This window comes from Urocitellus parryii, chromosome 8 (assembly GCF_045843805.1).
Source record: "Urocitellus parryii isolate mUroPar1 chromosome 8, mUroPar1.hap1, whole genome shotgun sequence".
Classification (NCBI taxonomy): domain Eukaryota; kingdom Metazoa; phylum Chordata; class Mammalia; order Rodentia; family Sciuridae; genus Urocitellus; species Urocitellus parryii.
The window spans coordinates 118243659-118256918 of record NC_135538.1 but is presented as its reverse complement, the minus strand read 5'-3'; the positions used below and the strand labels follow the sequence as shown (position 1 = coordinate 118256918).

The 13260-nt window shown below is 39.5% G+C and overlaps 1 pseudogene; it reads left to right on the top strand.

Moving 5' to 3' along the window:
• The first annotated feature begins 503 nt into the window (after window positions 1–503).
• LOC113175619 (protein cornichon homolog 4-like) lies at window positions 504–897 on the top strand (annotated as a pseudogene).
• The last annotated feature ends 12363 nt before the right edge of the window (window positions 898–13260 follow it).

Here is a 13260-nt window from a genome sequence, read left to right as displayed (position 1 = left end):
CTCTACACTTCAGTCTCACTGGGGACCCTATTGTACATTGCTTCCTTCCTTTGCTATACTGCTCATCCCAAGAGGTAGTATCTGCTCACTATGCAATTTCTTCATTCTTTGGAGCCTTATTTACTTCTTTTTAAGATAACCACCTTGTTAATTCTTTTTATTTTTTCAGTGCTAGGGAATAAATTCAGGGCCTCAGGCATGAATATGTCTATATTAAGTTTTCCTTGTTGAAATAATTTATGTGGTTTCTGGACTTTAATAAAAGCATCAAAACCACAATAACTTAGCACCTTTTAAAGGAAGGCACTGAATTGCTCACAGCATGTGAGAAAGTGTAATTGATGCATTAATAAAATTATTAAAATGGTTAACTCAAACAATGACTTATATAAATATCTTTATTTTTGTGCATTTTAAGTATTTTCTATATGTAAATATATTACTTGTCAGTTTGATGGAAAGAGTGTCAGCAACAGAGGGGGAAGGAAAGTAGAAGGAGGAGGATGTAGGCAGTAGTGTTCATCTCCTGGCTCCAAAATTGTTGCACCCTCATCTCCCTCTCAGTCTACTTCAGAATTATATTGTCTGATTTAGAATGTGATGACATTAATGCTAGATTATGTTGCTCGGAATTGCTTGGTCATACCATTGTCACTGTATTCACTTGTTTCATTGCACTGCTTCATCTTCCCTCTCAACTTACCTGTTGCTACTGGGAGTATAGATTGGTTCATTATGGTGCCAAGTGGCAACATGGGGGTGTTAGATTCAACAGAAATACAAAATTGAGGTCAACAGAGGTCACACATGAAAGTAACCATGATCAAGCTTCATTTCCACTTGCTTCTTTTCCACATGTATCTTTATAATATTATGTTAGCTGTGATAAATGACTGAAGCCAGAGAAACTGTGGTTGGAGTTAATATACACTACAGTGGCAGATGATCAACCCAAACTGAGTCACAGGACATACACAATTTCAACAGATCAATTTCAAGCAAGGAATTGAATCAAAAGCCTATCAACAAAGAATCCTGAAACGAAATAGATTTACAGCTGAATTGTATAAGGCCTACAAAGAAGAATTAATACCAATACTTCTCAAATTATTCCATGAATAGGAAGGAACCCTTCATAAATTCATTTTATGAAGCCAGTATCATCCTGATACCAAAACCAGGCGGAGACACTTCAAGGAAAGAACATTTCCGACCAATATCCCTGATGAATATTGATGCAAAAATTCCCAATGAAATTCTGGCAAATTGCATGCAAAAGCACATTTAAAAAGTAGAGCACCATGATCAAGTGGAGTTCTTTCCAGTGATGCAAAGTTGGTTCAACATATGGAAATCCATAAATATAGTTGATCACATCAATAGACTTAAAGATAAGAATCATGATTTTATCAATTGATGCAGAGAAAGAATTTGACAAAATACAGCACCCTTTCATGTTCAAAACAGTAGGAAAACTAGGAATAGTTGTGAGAGACCAACCTTGCACGTGACTGGATCACACTCCCTGGCTGGGTGCTGAGGTGCTCAGTCACAGAATTATGGCAGAGCTTTCCCCACCCTTCTTGGGTTTGAGGGTCAGTGTCTTGTACATGGGAATGTCTTGCTACAGCCCCATTGGTGAAGCTACACTCACCTGTTCCTTTGTAATATAACCCCTTGCCCTAAACAGGATAGAATCTTCCATGGAAGTGCATTGTATGTGTCCCCTTCTTTTACTGTGCCCTTGGGTGTGGCCTACCCAGGTGTCAGTCAACCTGCTGACAGTGGACATCATGAAGGTAGACTCAGCCCCCTGAATCCTGACCCCTTGCCTCATTTGAATAGCTTCTCCTCAATAAAAGGGGTCAGCGCACGTGCTCTCACGCGCTCTCTCTCTCTTTCTGCAGACCCTTAAGGTCAGATGAGCCGTCACAGTGATCCCAAAGAAAAAGGTATTTGTGTTTCTTGTGTGGTTATTTTGCACAGCCCAGTCAGCCCAGTTCAACTGGAGTGACCCCTGAGCCTTTTAGTTGTTAACATAAACCCAGCAATAAATATAGTTGATCACATCAATAGACATAGGAATCATATGATTTTATCAATCGATGCAGAGAAAGCATTTGAAAAAATACAGCACCCTTTCATTTTCAAAACAGTAGGAAAACTAGAAATAGTAGGAACAAACCTCAACATTGTAAAAGCTATCTATGCTAAACCATCATACCAAATGGCAAAAAGTTGAAATCATTTTCTCTAAAAACTGAAATAAGACAGGGATGCTCTCTTTCACCACTTCTATTCAATATCGTCCTTGAAACTCTGGCCATAGCAATTATACAGATGAAAAAATTAAAATGATATGAATAGAAAAAGAAGAACTCAAATTATTATTTGCTGGTGACATGATTCTATGCTTAGAGGATCCAAAAAACCTACCAGAAACCTTGTGGAATTAATGAAGGAATTCAGCATAGTAGCAGGATATAAAATCAATATCCATAAATCAAATGCATTTCTATATATCAATGATGAATCCTTGGACAGAGAAATTAGGAAAACTACCCCATTCACAATGGCCTAAATATACTTGGGAATCAACTTATCAAGAGGTGTGAAAGACCTCTACAATGAAAACTGTGGAACACTAAAGAAAGAAATTAAAGGAGACCTTAGAAGATGAAAAGATCTCTCAAGCTCTTGGATAGGCAGAATTAGTATTGTCAAAATGGCCACACTACCCAAAGCACTATACAGATTCAATATGATTCTAATTAAATTCCAATATCATTCCTTATAGAAATAGAAAAAGCAATCATAAAATTTATTTGGAAAAATATGAGACCCAGAATAGCCAAAGAAATCCTTAGCAAGAAGAATGAACCAGGAGGCATCAGAATAGTAGGCCTTAAACTATACTACAAAGTCATAGTAACAAAAACGGCATGGTATTGGCACCCATATAGACATGTCAATGGTATAGAATAGAGGACACAGAGACAAACCCATATAAATATGGTCATCTTATACCAGACCAAGGTGTCAACAACATCCATTGGAGAAAAGATAGCCTCTTCAACAAATGGTGCTGGGAGAACTGAAAATCCATATGCAGAAAATTGAAAATAAACCCCTATCTCTCTTCATGCACAAAACTCACCTCAATGTGGATCAAGGACCTAGGAATTAGTCCAGAGACTCTGCACCTAATAGAGGAAAAAGTAGGCCCAAATCTTAATCAGGTCAGATTAGGCCCTGATATCCTTAAAAGAGTCCTACAACACAAGAAAAAAAATCAAGAATTAATAAATCGGATGGACTCAAACTCAAAAGCTTCTTCTAGCAAAAGAAATAGTCAATGAGATGAATAGAGCCTACATTTTTAGAGCAAATTTTTTGCCATACACACATCAGATAGAGCACTAATCTCCAAGGTTTATAAAGAGCTCAAAAAACTTAACATCAATAAACCAAACAATCCAATCAACAAATGGGCTAAGGAGCTAAATGGATACTTTTCAGAATAAGATATGCATTCAATCAACAAATATATAAAAAAATATTCAACATCTCTAGTAATTAGAGAAATGCAAATCAAAATTACTCTTAAGATTTTATCTCACGCCACTCAGGATGGCAGTCATCAAGAAACAGAGAACAATAAATATTGATGAGGATGTGGGGAAAAAGGCCCACTCATACATTGCTGGTGGGACTGCAAATTGGTGCAACCAATCTGGAAAGCAGTATGGAGATTCCTTAGAAAAGTTGGAATGGAACCACCATTTGAACTGTTCCTTTGTCTATTCTCAAAGGACTTAAAATATGCATACTATAGTAATGTAGTCACATCAATGTTCACAGCAGCTCAATTCACAATAGCTCAACTGTAGAAGCAACCTAGATGCCCTTCAATAGATGAATGGATCAAGAAATTGTGGTATATATACAGAATGGAATATTACTCAGTATTAAAGGAGAATGAAATCATGGCATTTGCAGGTAAATGGATGGAGTTGGAGAATATCATGCTAAGTGAAGTAAGCCAATCCCCCCAAAACTAAAGGCTGAATGTACTTTCTGATCAGTGGTTGCTGATCCAAAATGGGGAGGAGGAGGCATGGGAATAATGGAGAAAATTTTATTGGGCAAAGGGGAGAGAGGATAGGAAGGGGGCATGGGGGCAGAAAGGATGGTGTAATGAGATGAACATCATTACCTTAGGTACATGTAAGACTGCACATAGGGTATGATGGTACATCATGTACAACCAGAGAAATAAAAAGTTGTGCTGTAATGTGTATAATGAATCAAAATGAATTTTTCTGTCATATATACCTAATTAATAAAAAAAGATACATTACAGTGAACAATTGAGGAGCTCGTGACTACTTACTCATCCTGAGAACCATGATCATATCACTCTATATTTTTATATTTTTAACAAGGTAGTATTTTTACCATATAAAGTATTAAAAAACAGAAAAATATTACTTGTCATATCCTTCCTACCATTTAGACTGTACATATATAAACTGTATTGTTTTTGAATGAGCTATAGGAACACTTCTTTTGAAACAGAAAGGATGGTATGCAAATAACATGATTTTATCTATAGAAAAATAGAATTAGTCTTTCTAAGTAGACCAGTTTTTTTATTTCCAGAGAGAGTGCTCACTATTGGTATACAAATATGTATACCTAGGTATACATATTGCAATTACTTTCTCTTGGAAAGTTATACTGATCAAGGCTGTAAAGTATATTTCTGAGTTTTAAAATTTTATTTAAAGGGAAATGTTTGATTATACAGAAGGAAGACTTTTTTATCCTGACTACATTTATTACATCCAAATCCATGATGAAAATCCTTGAAACCCTACTGTCTTTGTTCTACAGCAGAGCTCACTTCTCTAAAAGATTTTTGATGCTTCTCTACAGGCTCAGGTTCTGCAAAGCCCCCCAGATTTCAAAAGAGAGTGTGAACTTAACCCCACAGTCCAGCTCAACTTCACTGTCTACATAGATTGGCTGCTGTAGGGCCTTGTTTGAGCAGTCCTACTCAGTCTCTGGTTGTTTTGGACATGGTTTATTCCTATCTTAATACTATCTCAATATTATTCAAGGTATCCACTCTTTATGTTGTCAAGGAAAATTATTTAAAACACAATAACGTTAATGAGTTGGGCTTTATGTCCTTTCAGTGTCCTACTAGAGCATTAATAGGCTAATACAAAGATTATGTATTACTGTAGATATGTGTATGTGTGTTTTTATGTAAGTGTGTTTGTTTACATATTTTCTTTATCTATTCATCCATCCATGGACACCTAGGTTGATTCCATAAATTGGCAATTTGTGAATAGTGTAGCAATAAACATAGGAGTGTAGACATCTCTTTGCCACACTGATTTCCTTTCCTTTGGATATATTAATAGTCATGGGATTGCTGGACTATAACATCTTTAATTTAAATTATATTTCTTGTTGCACAATAAGCATCATGTTCCTTAAAATACTCTGTGAATCAGCCTAGAGTAATACCAATTCTAATACTGATTAATTAACTAAACAAGTTCTTTGATTTCTATACTTGTCCCAGAATCTTATTTATTTATTTACTATTTTAGTATCAGAAAAGATTCATAAAGAATTTCTTGCCCCTAACTGGTGTAGTATGTGATACTGAACTAGCATTCATTAAAACTGGAGAGAGAAAGAAAGAAAGAAAAACATCCAAATGAGTGAATGTGGTTTGTTTGAGAAATAAAACACACACACACACACACACACACACACACACACACATAGAATTTTCTTTTTCCCCATTTATTATTTGTGCATTATAATTACACTTAACAGTAGGAGTCATTGTTACATATTCATAATTGTGTGTAATATAATACTTGGTCAGTATTGCTCCTCAGTAAGAAAGATATTTATGACTATGGATACTATACATTATTTTATTGCTTTAAATAGATTGATTTTATAAAAATTTATATTAGTTGTAAGATAAACAACTAATATAAATATTAGTTGTAAGTAGAAAATTTTTATATTAGGCGATTTTATGATAAAAACTTTACAAAATATCTTTTTATTAATTTATAAATATCAAACATTGAAATACAAGTTGCAACATACCCAAATATTTTTTTCCCCTGAAGAATTGACAAGAGTAAAGAGAGGAAGAGACTTTTCTGGATCATCCCCACAGGACTGGAACTCAGATCCTCTATTCTAACTTGAAAGCTGCTCATCTTATAACCATGGACTCCCTTCTCATTCCCTTAACTTGGTCTTCCCCATGGCTGAGTACCTTCCAGTTTCCATTTCATCACAAAGTCCTTGGTAATGTTTTCTTTGCTTCATTCTCTGTATGAACCTTTACTTGTTGTTCATCACCTTTTCCACTCACCTTTCTGACTCTCTCTGCCTCAGTGAGGAGGACATTGATGGGAACCAGAGGTCTTTACCAGAGGGAGAGGGACTCTCAGAAAGGCCAAGGGATATTTGGGAGAGTTAGTTTCTGTCCTCAAGAGTCATCCTCCCCAAGTTGCTTTTGTTTTCCTTCTTTGGCACCTCCTATGTGTCCTCTCACCACACAAAGCTCTGGACTAGACATCTGATCATTAGTTCTGAGGGATCATTAGCTCTGGACTAGACATCTGATCATTAGTTCCGAGGGAGTTCATTAATCTTTCACTTCCACTGTGTTCTTTATTTTTCCTTCTTTCTTTCCTCTACTGTTCTTTTTTAAATCGATTTTATTTTTTAAAAATACATGATAGTGGAATGCATTACAATTCTTATTACACATATGGAGCACAATTTTTCATATCTTTGTATATAAAGTATGTTCATGCCAATCCATGTGTTTATACATGTACTTTGTGTTTTTTTGCATTATAATTCTTATTACACATGTATACCAAATTTTTCATATCTTTGTTAGTATATAAAGTATGTTGACACCCAATTTGAGTCTTCCTACATGTACTGTGTATAATGATGTCGATCACATTCCACCATCCTTGCTAATCTCCTGCCCCCTCCTTTTCCCTCCCACTTATCTTCCCTATCTAAAATCCATCTATTCCTCCCATGCTCTCCTTCTGTACCCCACTAAGTCAGCCTCTTTATATCAGAGAAAGCATTCAGCATTTGATTTTTTGGGATTGGCTAACTTCACTTTATATCTTCTCCATCACCAGCCATTCACCTGCAAATGCCATGATTTTATTCTCTTTTATTGCTGAGTAAAATTCCATTGTGTATATATGCCACATTTTTTATCCATTCCTCTACTGAAGGGTATCTAGGTTGGCTTCACAGTTTATCTATTGTGAATTTTGCTGCTATAAACACTGATGTGGCTGCATCCCTGTAGAGTGTTTTTAAGTTCTTTGGGTATAGACCGAGGAGGGGCATAGCTAGGTCCAATGGTGGTTCCATCCTAGATTTCCAAGGTACTGCTTTCCATATTGGCTGCACCAATTTTCCATCCCACCAGCATTGTATGAGTGTATATTTTCCCCCACATTTTCCCCAACACTTATTATTGTTTCCTTTACTGTTCTATATTGACTAGCCACATGGCCTTTCCAGTGGGGTCAGAGGGATGCTCTAATAATCCTATTATGATCAAGACTATTCTCTCCAGTACCACAGAATATTTTAACAAGGTTTCTCTGAGCTGAGCACCATGAGGAAGGGCACATAGCCCACCTGTTCCTTTATCAACTTAAATCTGAAGGAACAAGGGCAGCAGAAAGTTAGGTCCCTGCTGCACTTATTCTCATTCCCCCTGGAGATTGCTCCTTTGACCTGGACTTTGGCATTTTGCCCTGGTCCACACCAGGAGGTGTTACAAAGGATGATCTGACTGGACTCACTGTTGAGTGTATTGTGGGGATTTTGATTGCTCTATTAAGTGCTGTGTCTTTTTTTCTGAGGGATGACAGGGGTGGGATCTCTCTGGTCTTTATATCAGAGAAAGCATTCAGCATTTGATTTTTTGGGATTGGCTAACTTCACTTTATATCTTCTCCATCGCCAGCCATTCACCTGCAAATGCCATCAATGTATCAGGAAACAATGGAGTAGTACCATGCTACTATGGTTTGGGTCTTAAATGTCTGCACATTTAAATGTTTGGCTCCCAGCTTGGTGCCAATGGGAGGTGGGTGAAGCCTTTAGGAGGTGGGGCCTAGCAGGAGGTCTTTAGGTCATTGTGGGTATCCCCTTGAAGGAGATTTTAGGACACTTTTCTCTTAGTCTTTTTCACTTCTTAACCATGAGATGAGAGGTTTTGCTGTTGTATGTGCTCCCACCATGAGGAGCTGAGTCACCCCAAAGCATCAGGGCAATCCATGTGATCAGTTATAGTCACTGAACAAATTTATTAAGTAGCGATGATATGACAGGCTCAGTAATCCCAGGCTTTGGGAACACATGCACACCACCATGAAATTTATATTCTAGAGGAAACTTGGGCATCAATCAAATAATGAAGACTAACTGTAAACTGAAAAAGCTTATGTATGCTTGATGTGTGTTATAAGGGTTATTTTGACCATGTATAAGTTTTACCTGCTTAAAACTTTGTGTAAGGTGAATAGTTTTTTTCTCTTCCCCTCTCCCATAAACTCTTTACATATGTATTTTTTTCCTCTTCTTCTCTCCCATAAATTCATATATATAACTATATTTCTAGTAGGGATGGAACCCATGGGTGCTTACTCACTGAGGCACATTCCCAGCACTTTTTATTTTTTATTTTGAGAAAGAGTCTTGCTCTGCTTGGTTGCTTAGATCCTCACTAAATTGCTGAGTCTCGCGTCCAATTTGTAATCCTCTTGTCTCAGCCTCCTGAGCTCCTGGGTTTATATGTGTATTCTACTGTGCTCAGCTTTTTCTTTTTCTGTTTTTATGTTGAAAGTGTATGAATGCACTGATCCTTAGTGCATCTTTAGTGCATTACAGTTTACATGTGTGTATACCTGAGGAAGCACCCCAGATTAAGATATGAATCCTTCCCTCACCCCAGGAGGCAGCCTGCTCTCTCTTCTTGTCTTAACTACCTCCTCAGCCTGCCACAGAGCTCCTCACATGACTTCTGTCACCACAGCTTCTGTATGTCTATTCTTTAACTTCATATATTTGCAATCCTATAGCATCTGGCATTTTATGTCTGGTTTCCTTTGATCTCTTCCACATTTTTAAGATTCCTTTTTTTAAAAAACACACACACAAAAAAAAACTTGATTTAAACTTGATTTTATTCACCATTTTTTTCATGTGGTGCTGAGGATGGAACCCAGTGCCTTGCACTTGCTAGGTAAGCTCTCTACCGCTGAGCAACAACCCCAGCTCTCCTCAGTTTTAGAATTTCTTGTCTGCATCTCCATACTCTCTCTCTCTGTCTTCCTTCTGGGAACTGCCCTTTCTCTCTGCCACATTCTTGCCACAAGGGGACAGAAGAGGCCGAGGAAACCAGGCAAGACTTCCTGGGTAGCCTTTCCATTGGCCCAAGAGTGCCCTGGCATCCATGGAGCACCCTCTTGCTGGGCGCTTGTCTTTTCTTCCTCTCTGGGAGGGAGTTTCCAAATCGTTCTGGACATGCCCTTCTTTATTTTTAAATATTTTTTTAGTTGTCAATGAACTTTTATTTTATTTATTTATATTTGGTCTGACAGTTGAACCAGGTGCCTCACATATGCTAGGCAAGCACTCTACCTCTGAGCCACAACCCCAGCCCCACATGCCCTCCTTTAAAGTTATGTATTTTGAAAATGCAGCTAACAACTATGTATATATTTATTCAGCTTATAAAAACAAATAGATGTAAGGGTAAAATTTTTATGATAGAAGTTCTGATGTACTCTTTTCCTTTCCATTTGCCCCTCAGGTCCCTGGAGCACCCCAAATACTGGTGACCCCAACTCTTTTAATTTAGACTCTGCCTTGGGCAGGACCTTCTCCTGACGTTGGATAGCTTCCACATATTGTAGAGGCTCCATCCCTCAGCTCTAGAATGAGGAGAGTGAGAACCACCTCATGGTACTGTACTAAATCATCATGGGAATGAGGTATAAAATGTTCAAGGTAAATGTCCCTCACTGAATGGTGTGCCTAAGTATTTCTTGGTGGCTATTAGAGAGCAGAGGCCCTAGCTGTGCCTGGGGTGGAGGATTCTCTGTGATAGGTGAGGAACAGAGTGTGCAGCATCCAAGAGACTGTTAGAATGTGCCTCTTGAGGCTTGAGAGGGCCTCTCCTGCTCTAGGCCCCCCTCTATTTCTCTGAGAGGAAGAGGTCCACCTTTGAAACCTCTAGGCCTTTTTCCATGACCCAATTCTGAAATCTCTCCGCTCGGACTCACCTGTTTCACCCATGACCATACATGGGCCTGACCTACCTGGGATTGGGAGGGTCAGTAAATTTTTCCCAGGTCACTGACAGGTAACACATGTGGCCAGTGCCTGTGCTGGCTCTCTGCAACTGATCTGACATTGCAATAACTGGGGAATGTGTTTCAGATACTGTGGGCCAATGTGTCCATTATGGTGTCTCATCTCCTGATAGGTCAGACAAAATGCCAAGCCTTTCCAGCCTCCCTTTTCTTAAAAAAAATTTTTTTAGTTGTAGATGGACACAATATCTTTATTTTATTTATTTTTATGTGGTGCAGAGTATCAATCCCAGTGCCTCACATTGCTGGGCAAGAGCTCCACCACTGAGCCACACCCCCAGCCCTGTTCCTTCCTTTTTATGGCAGCTTTCTCTCAGTTGGCTGTCTTTCCTTTTAAATTTTTAGTCATTGTTTGATTTTCATTAGTCTAACACACTTCACTCAACTTTCTATAGGCATGTATATTTTTTCCCTCTGGCCTCACTCCCTTACTCTTTTCTATCTCAGGGTTTGAATGGGAGGGATACTTTACCTCCCCTGGAATCTCAGATGAGGAAGGGGGTGGATGTTCATGCAGAGGGTGGTGGGGCAGGTGATCCAGCTAGGAGGGCTGAGCAGCTGAATTCAGGGTGGAGCTGGGCCTGGCAGGGCCCTGGCTCCACTGAGAGAGAGAGAGGCATAAGGAGGTCTGTCAGCCACTTCTGGTTGGATATTTCAGGATGTATTCAATCCGAAGTATGAACAGAATTGGGGGTCTGAGGGATTAACTACTTTATTTCAACCATCATATTTTAAAAATATTAATGCATTTCATACATTTTACATTAACCATTGATTTGTGGTTTAGGCATTTATCCAAAGCTATTTGGAAATCACTTAATATAGGAAAAAGAAAAGGTATTTATTACAGGTTGATCATAAAAGAAAGTTAATATTAATCTCATTAGTATTAGGATCATTTAAGTTTATACATGAAAAATATTTGTGGTTCAGTGAATGATGTTTCTTTTCAAAGCAGCTGGATGGTGATCCTGATGAGCTGGGAGAGGACAGTGCTGATGTTAGGTGTCCCCTGCCAGTGCTGGTCAAGGATTCTGCCACTGTTCTTTAAGGAGACCTGACCTGCACTTTGTCACTGCTTCTACCCCTCCTGCCCAAATGGAGGGTAAAGGGCAACCTTGGGAGGGAGAATACTCAGGTCAGGGTGAGATAAGCTTTCTGGCCTTGTAATTGAGGCAACTGAGAGTCCAAAGTCCCTTTCAGGATCTTGCTCACTTGAGATACCTGGGGCAGGGGGCTGGGCTGGGCTGGAGATGTGGTGGTGGAAGGCAGTCTCGTGGCACATCTAGCCTCTCCCTCCTCTAGGAAGTTAGTACCTTGATGACAGGGCTCATGGCTTTATCTCTGCAACTGTGATAATGAGATGGCATAAGTAAAATTTATTTAGCACAGTTATTGATACATAGTAGGGATTCAATATAATTTTGTTTTCTTCTTTTTGTCAGATTTCCCTTAGGATTCTAGGCACTGGGGAGTCTTCCCTTAGGGCAATGATTGGTGGTGGCATTGTGGGGTGGAGGTAGCATGTCACCTCTAAGTGGGGTCATTCTGCAGTATTCCTGGAAAATTGTGGGTAGCCTCTTTTTGCTGCTCTGCTGTGCTGCCTTCTTCCTGGTAAAGGGAGCAATGTCCAGAGGGCAGGGCACACTCTGCCCAGGCTCCTTTTGCAAGCTTTCACTTTAGATGGTGGAAGGAGTGAGAGAGGGGTTGCTCCTCTAACTGGGAGGGCTTAGTGGGGGCCCAAGTGTCAGAGACTCTGCAGAAATCACAGCAACTTATGTCCAGCTCTGCGTTTCCCCATTTCCTGGGGACAAACTGCCCCTTGGAAATAAGGAATTTGTGGCCTCAGCATTGGACTCAGAAGCAGAGGATTGGGCCCTGAAAGCAGCTTGGGTCAGGTGCAAATTCTGAGGGCAGCTTTGGGGCCTTCTGGGGTCCTTGTGCCTCTGATCTATCTCCAGCTGCTGTGATTTGAATGCTTCAGAAAGTCACAGCCTTTCATAGTGGGGAGAACAGAGAAGCAGGTAAGTTGGCTTTGAAGACATCTGTGACCTAAGAGGAGGAAACCAGGGAGAAGCTGGTGGCAGGAAGAAGCAGAGGATTAGGTGGTGGGAGAGGCAGTGGGGGTGGGTAAGTGAAACGGTTTGTTCTAGAAAGACCCAGGAGAAGTTTAATGAGGATTGTTCCTTTATTCATTTGTTTTAATGATATTTCTGTAACATTTTCTGGAACTAGGCCCTGTTCTAATTACATGTAGTGATTATAAATTCTCATCATTTTCATTACAAACTTGGGATGTAGATGTAACTATGCCCATCATACAAAAAGGAAACCGAAGCCAAGGTCACATTGAGAGAGGCTGAGCCTGGAGGGAGCCTAGAAGATGTCTCCCAGAATTTAGTTTTCCTTGTACCACAGTCTGCCTTCTCCCTGCTCCTTCCAAACAGTAGGTGATTTGCGGTCTTTTCTCTGACTAGGGCTCTTTTATCTCTATGCTCTGTCTCCAGGAAGGGTCGCTTACCTCTCAGGCAGAAATCTTTCTCAAAAAAGAAGAAGGCAAGGACAAACCTGTTGGTGGGGAAGTACTTGGCACCTGCCAAATGAAGCGCCATATCTGAGCCCACAGTGGAAGGTACTGGGCTGAGATTCAGGTTTAGGTGAACTCGACATCTAAAAAAGCAGGACAGAGATCTGGGCTCCTGTGATGGGCACCACAGCCTCCTTGAGGACATGTCTGTCTCTGACACTGCCCAGGCCTAACCTCAGCATAATTAGGATGTAGAACAAG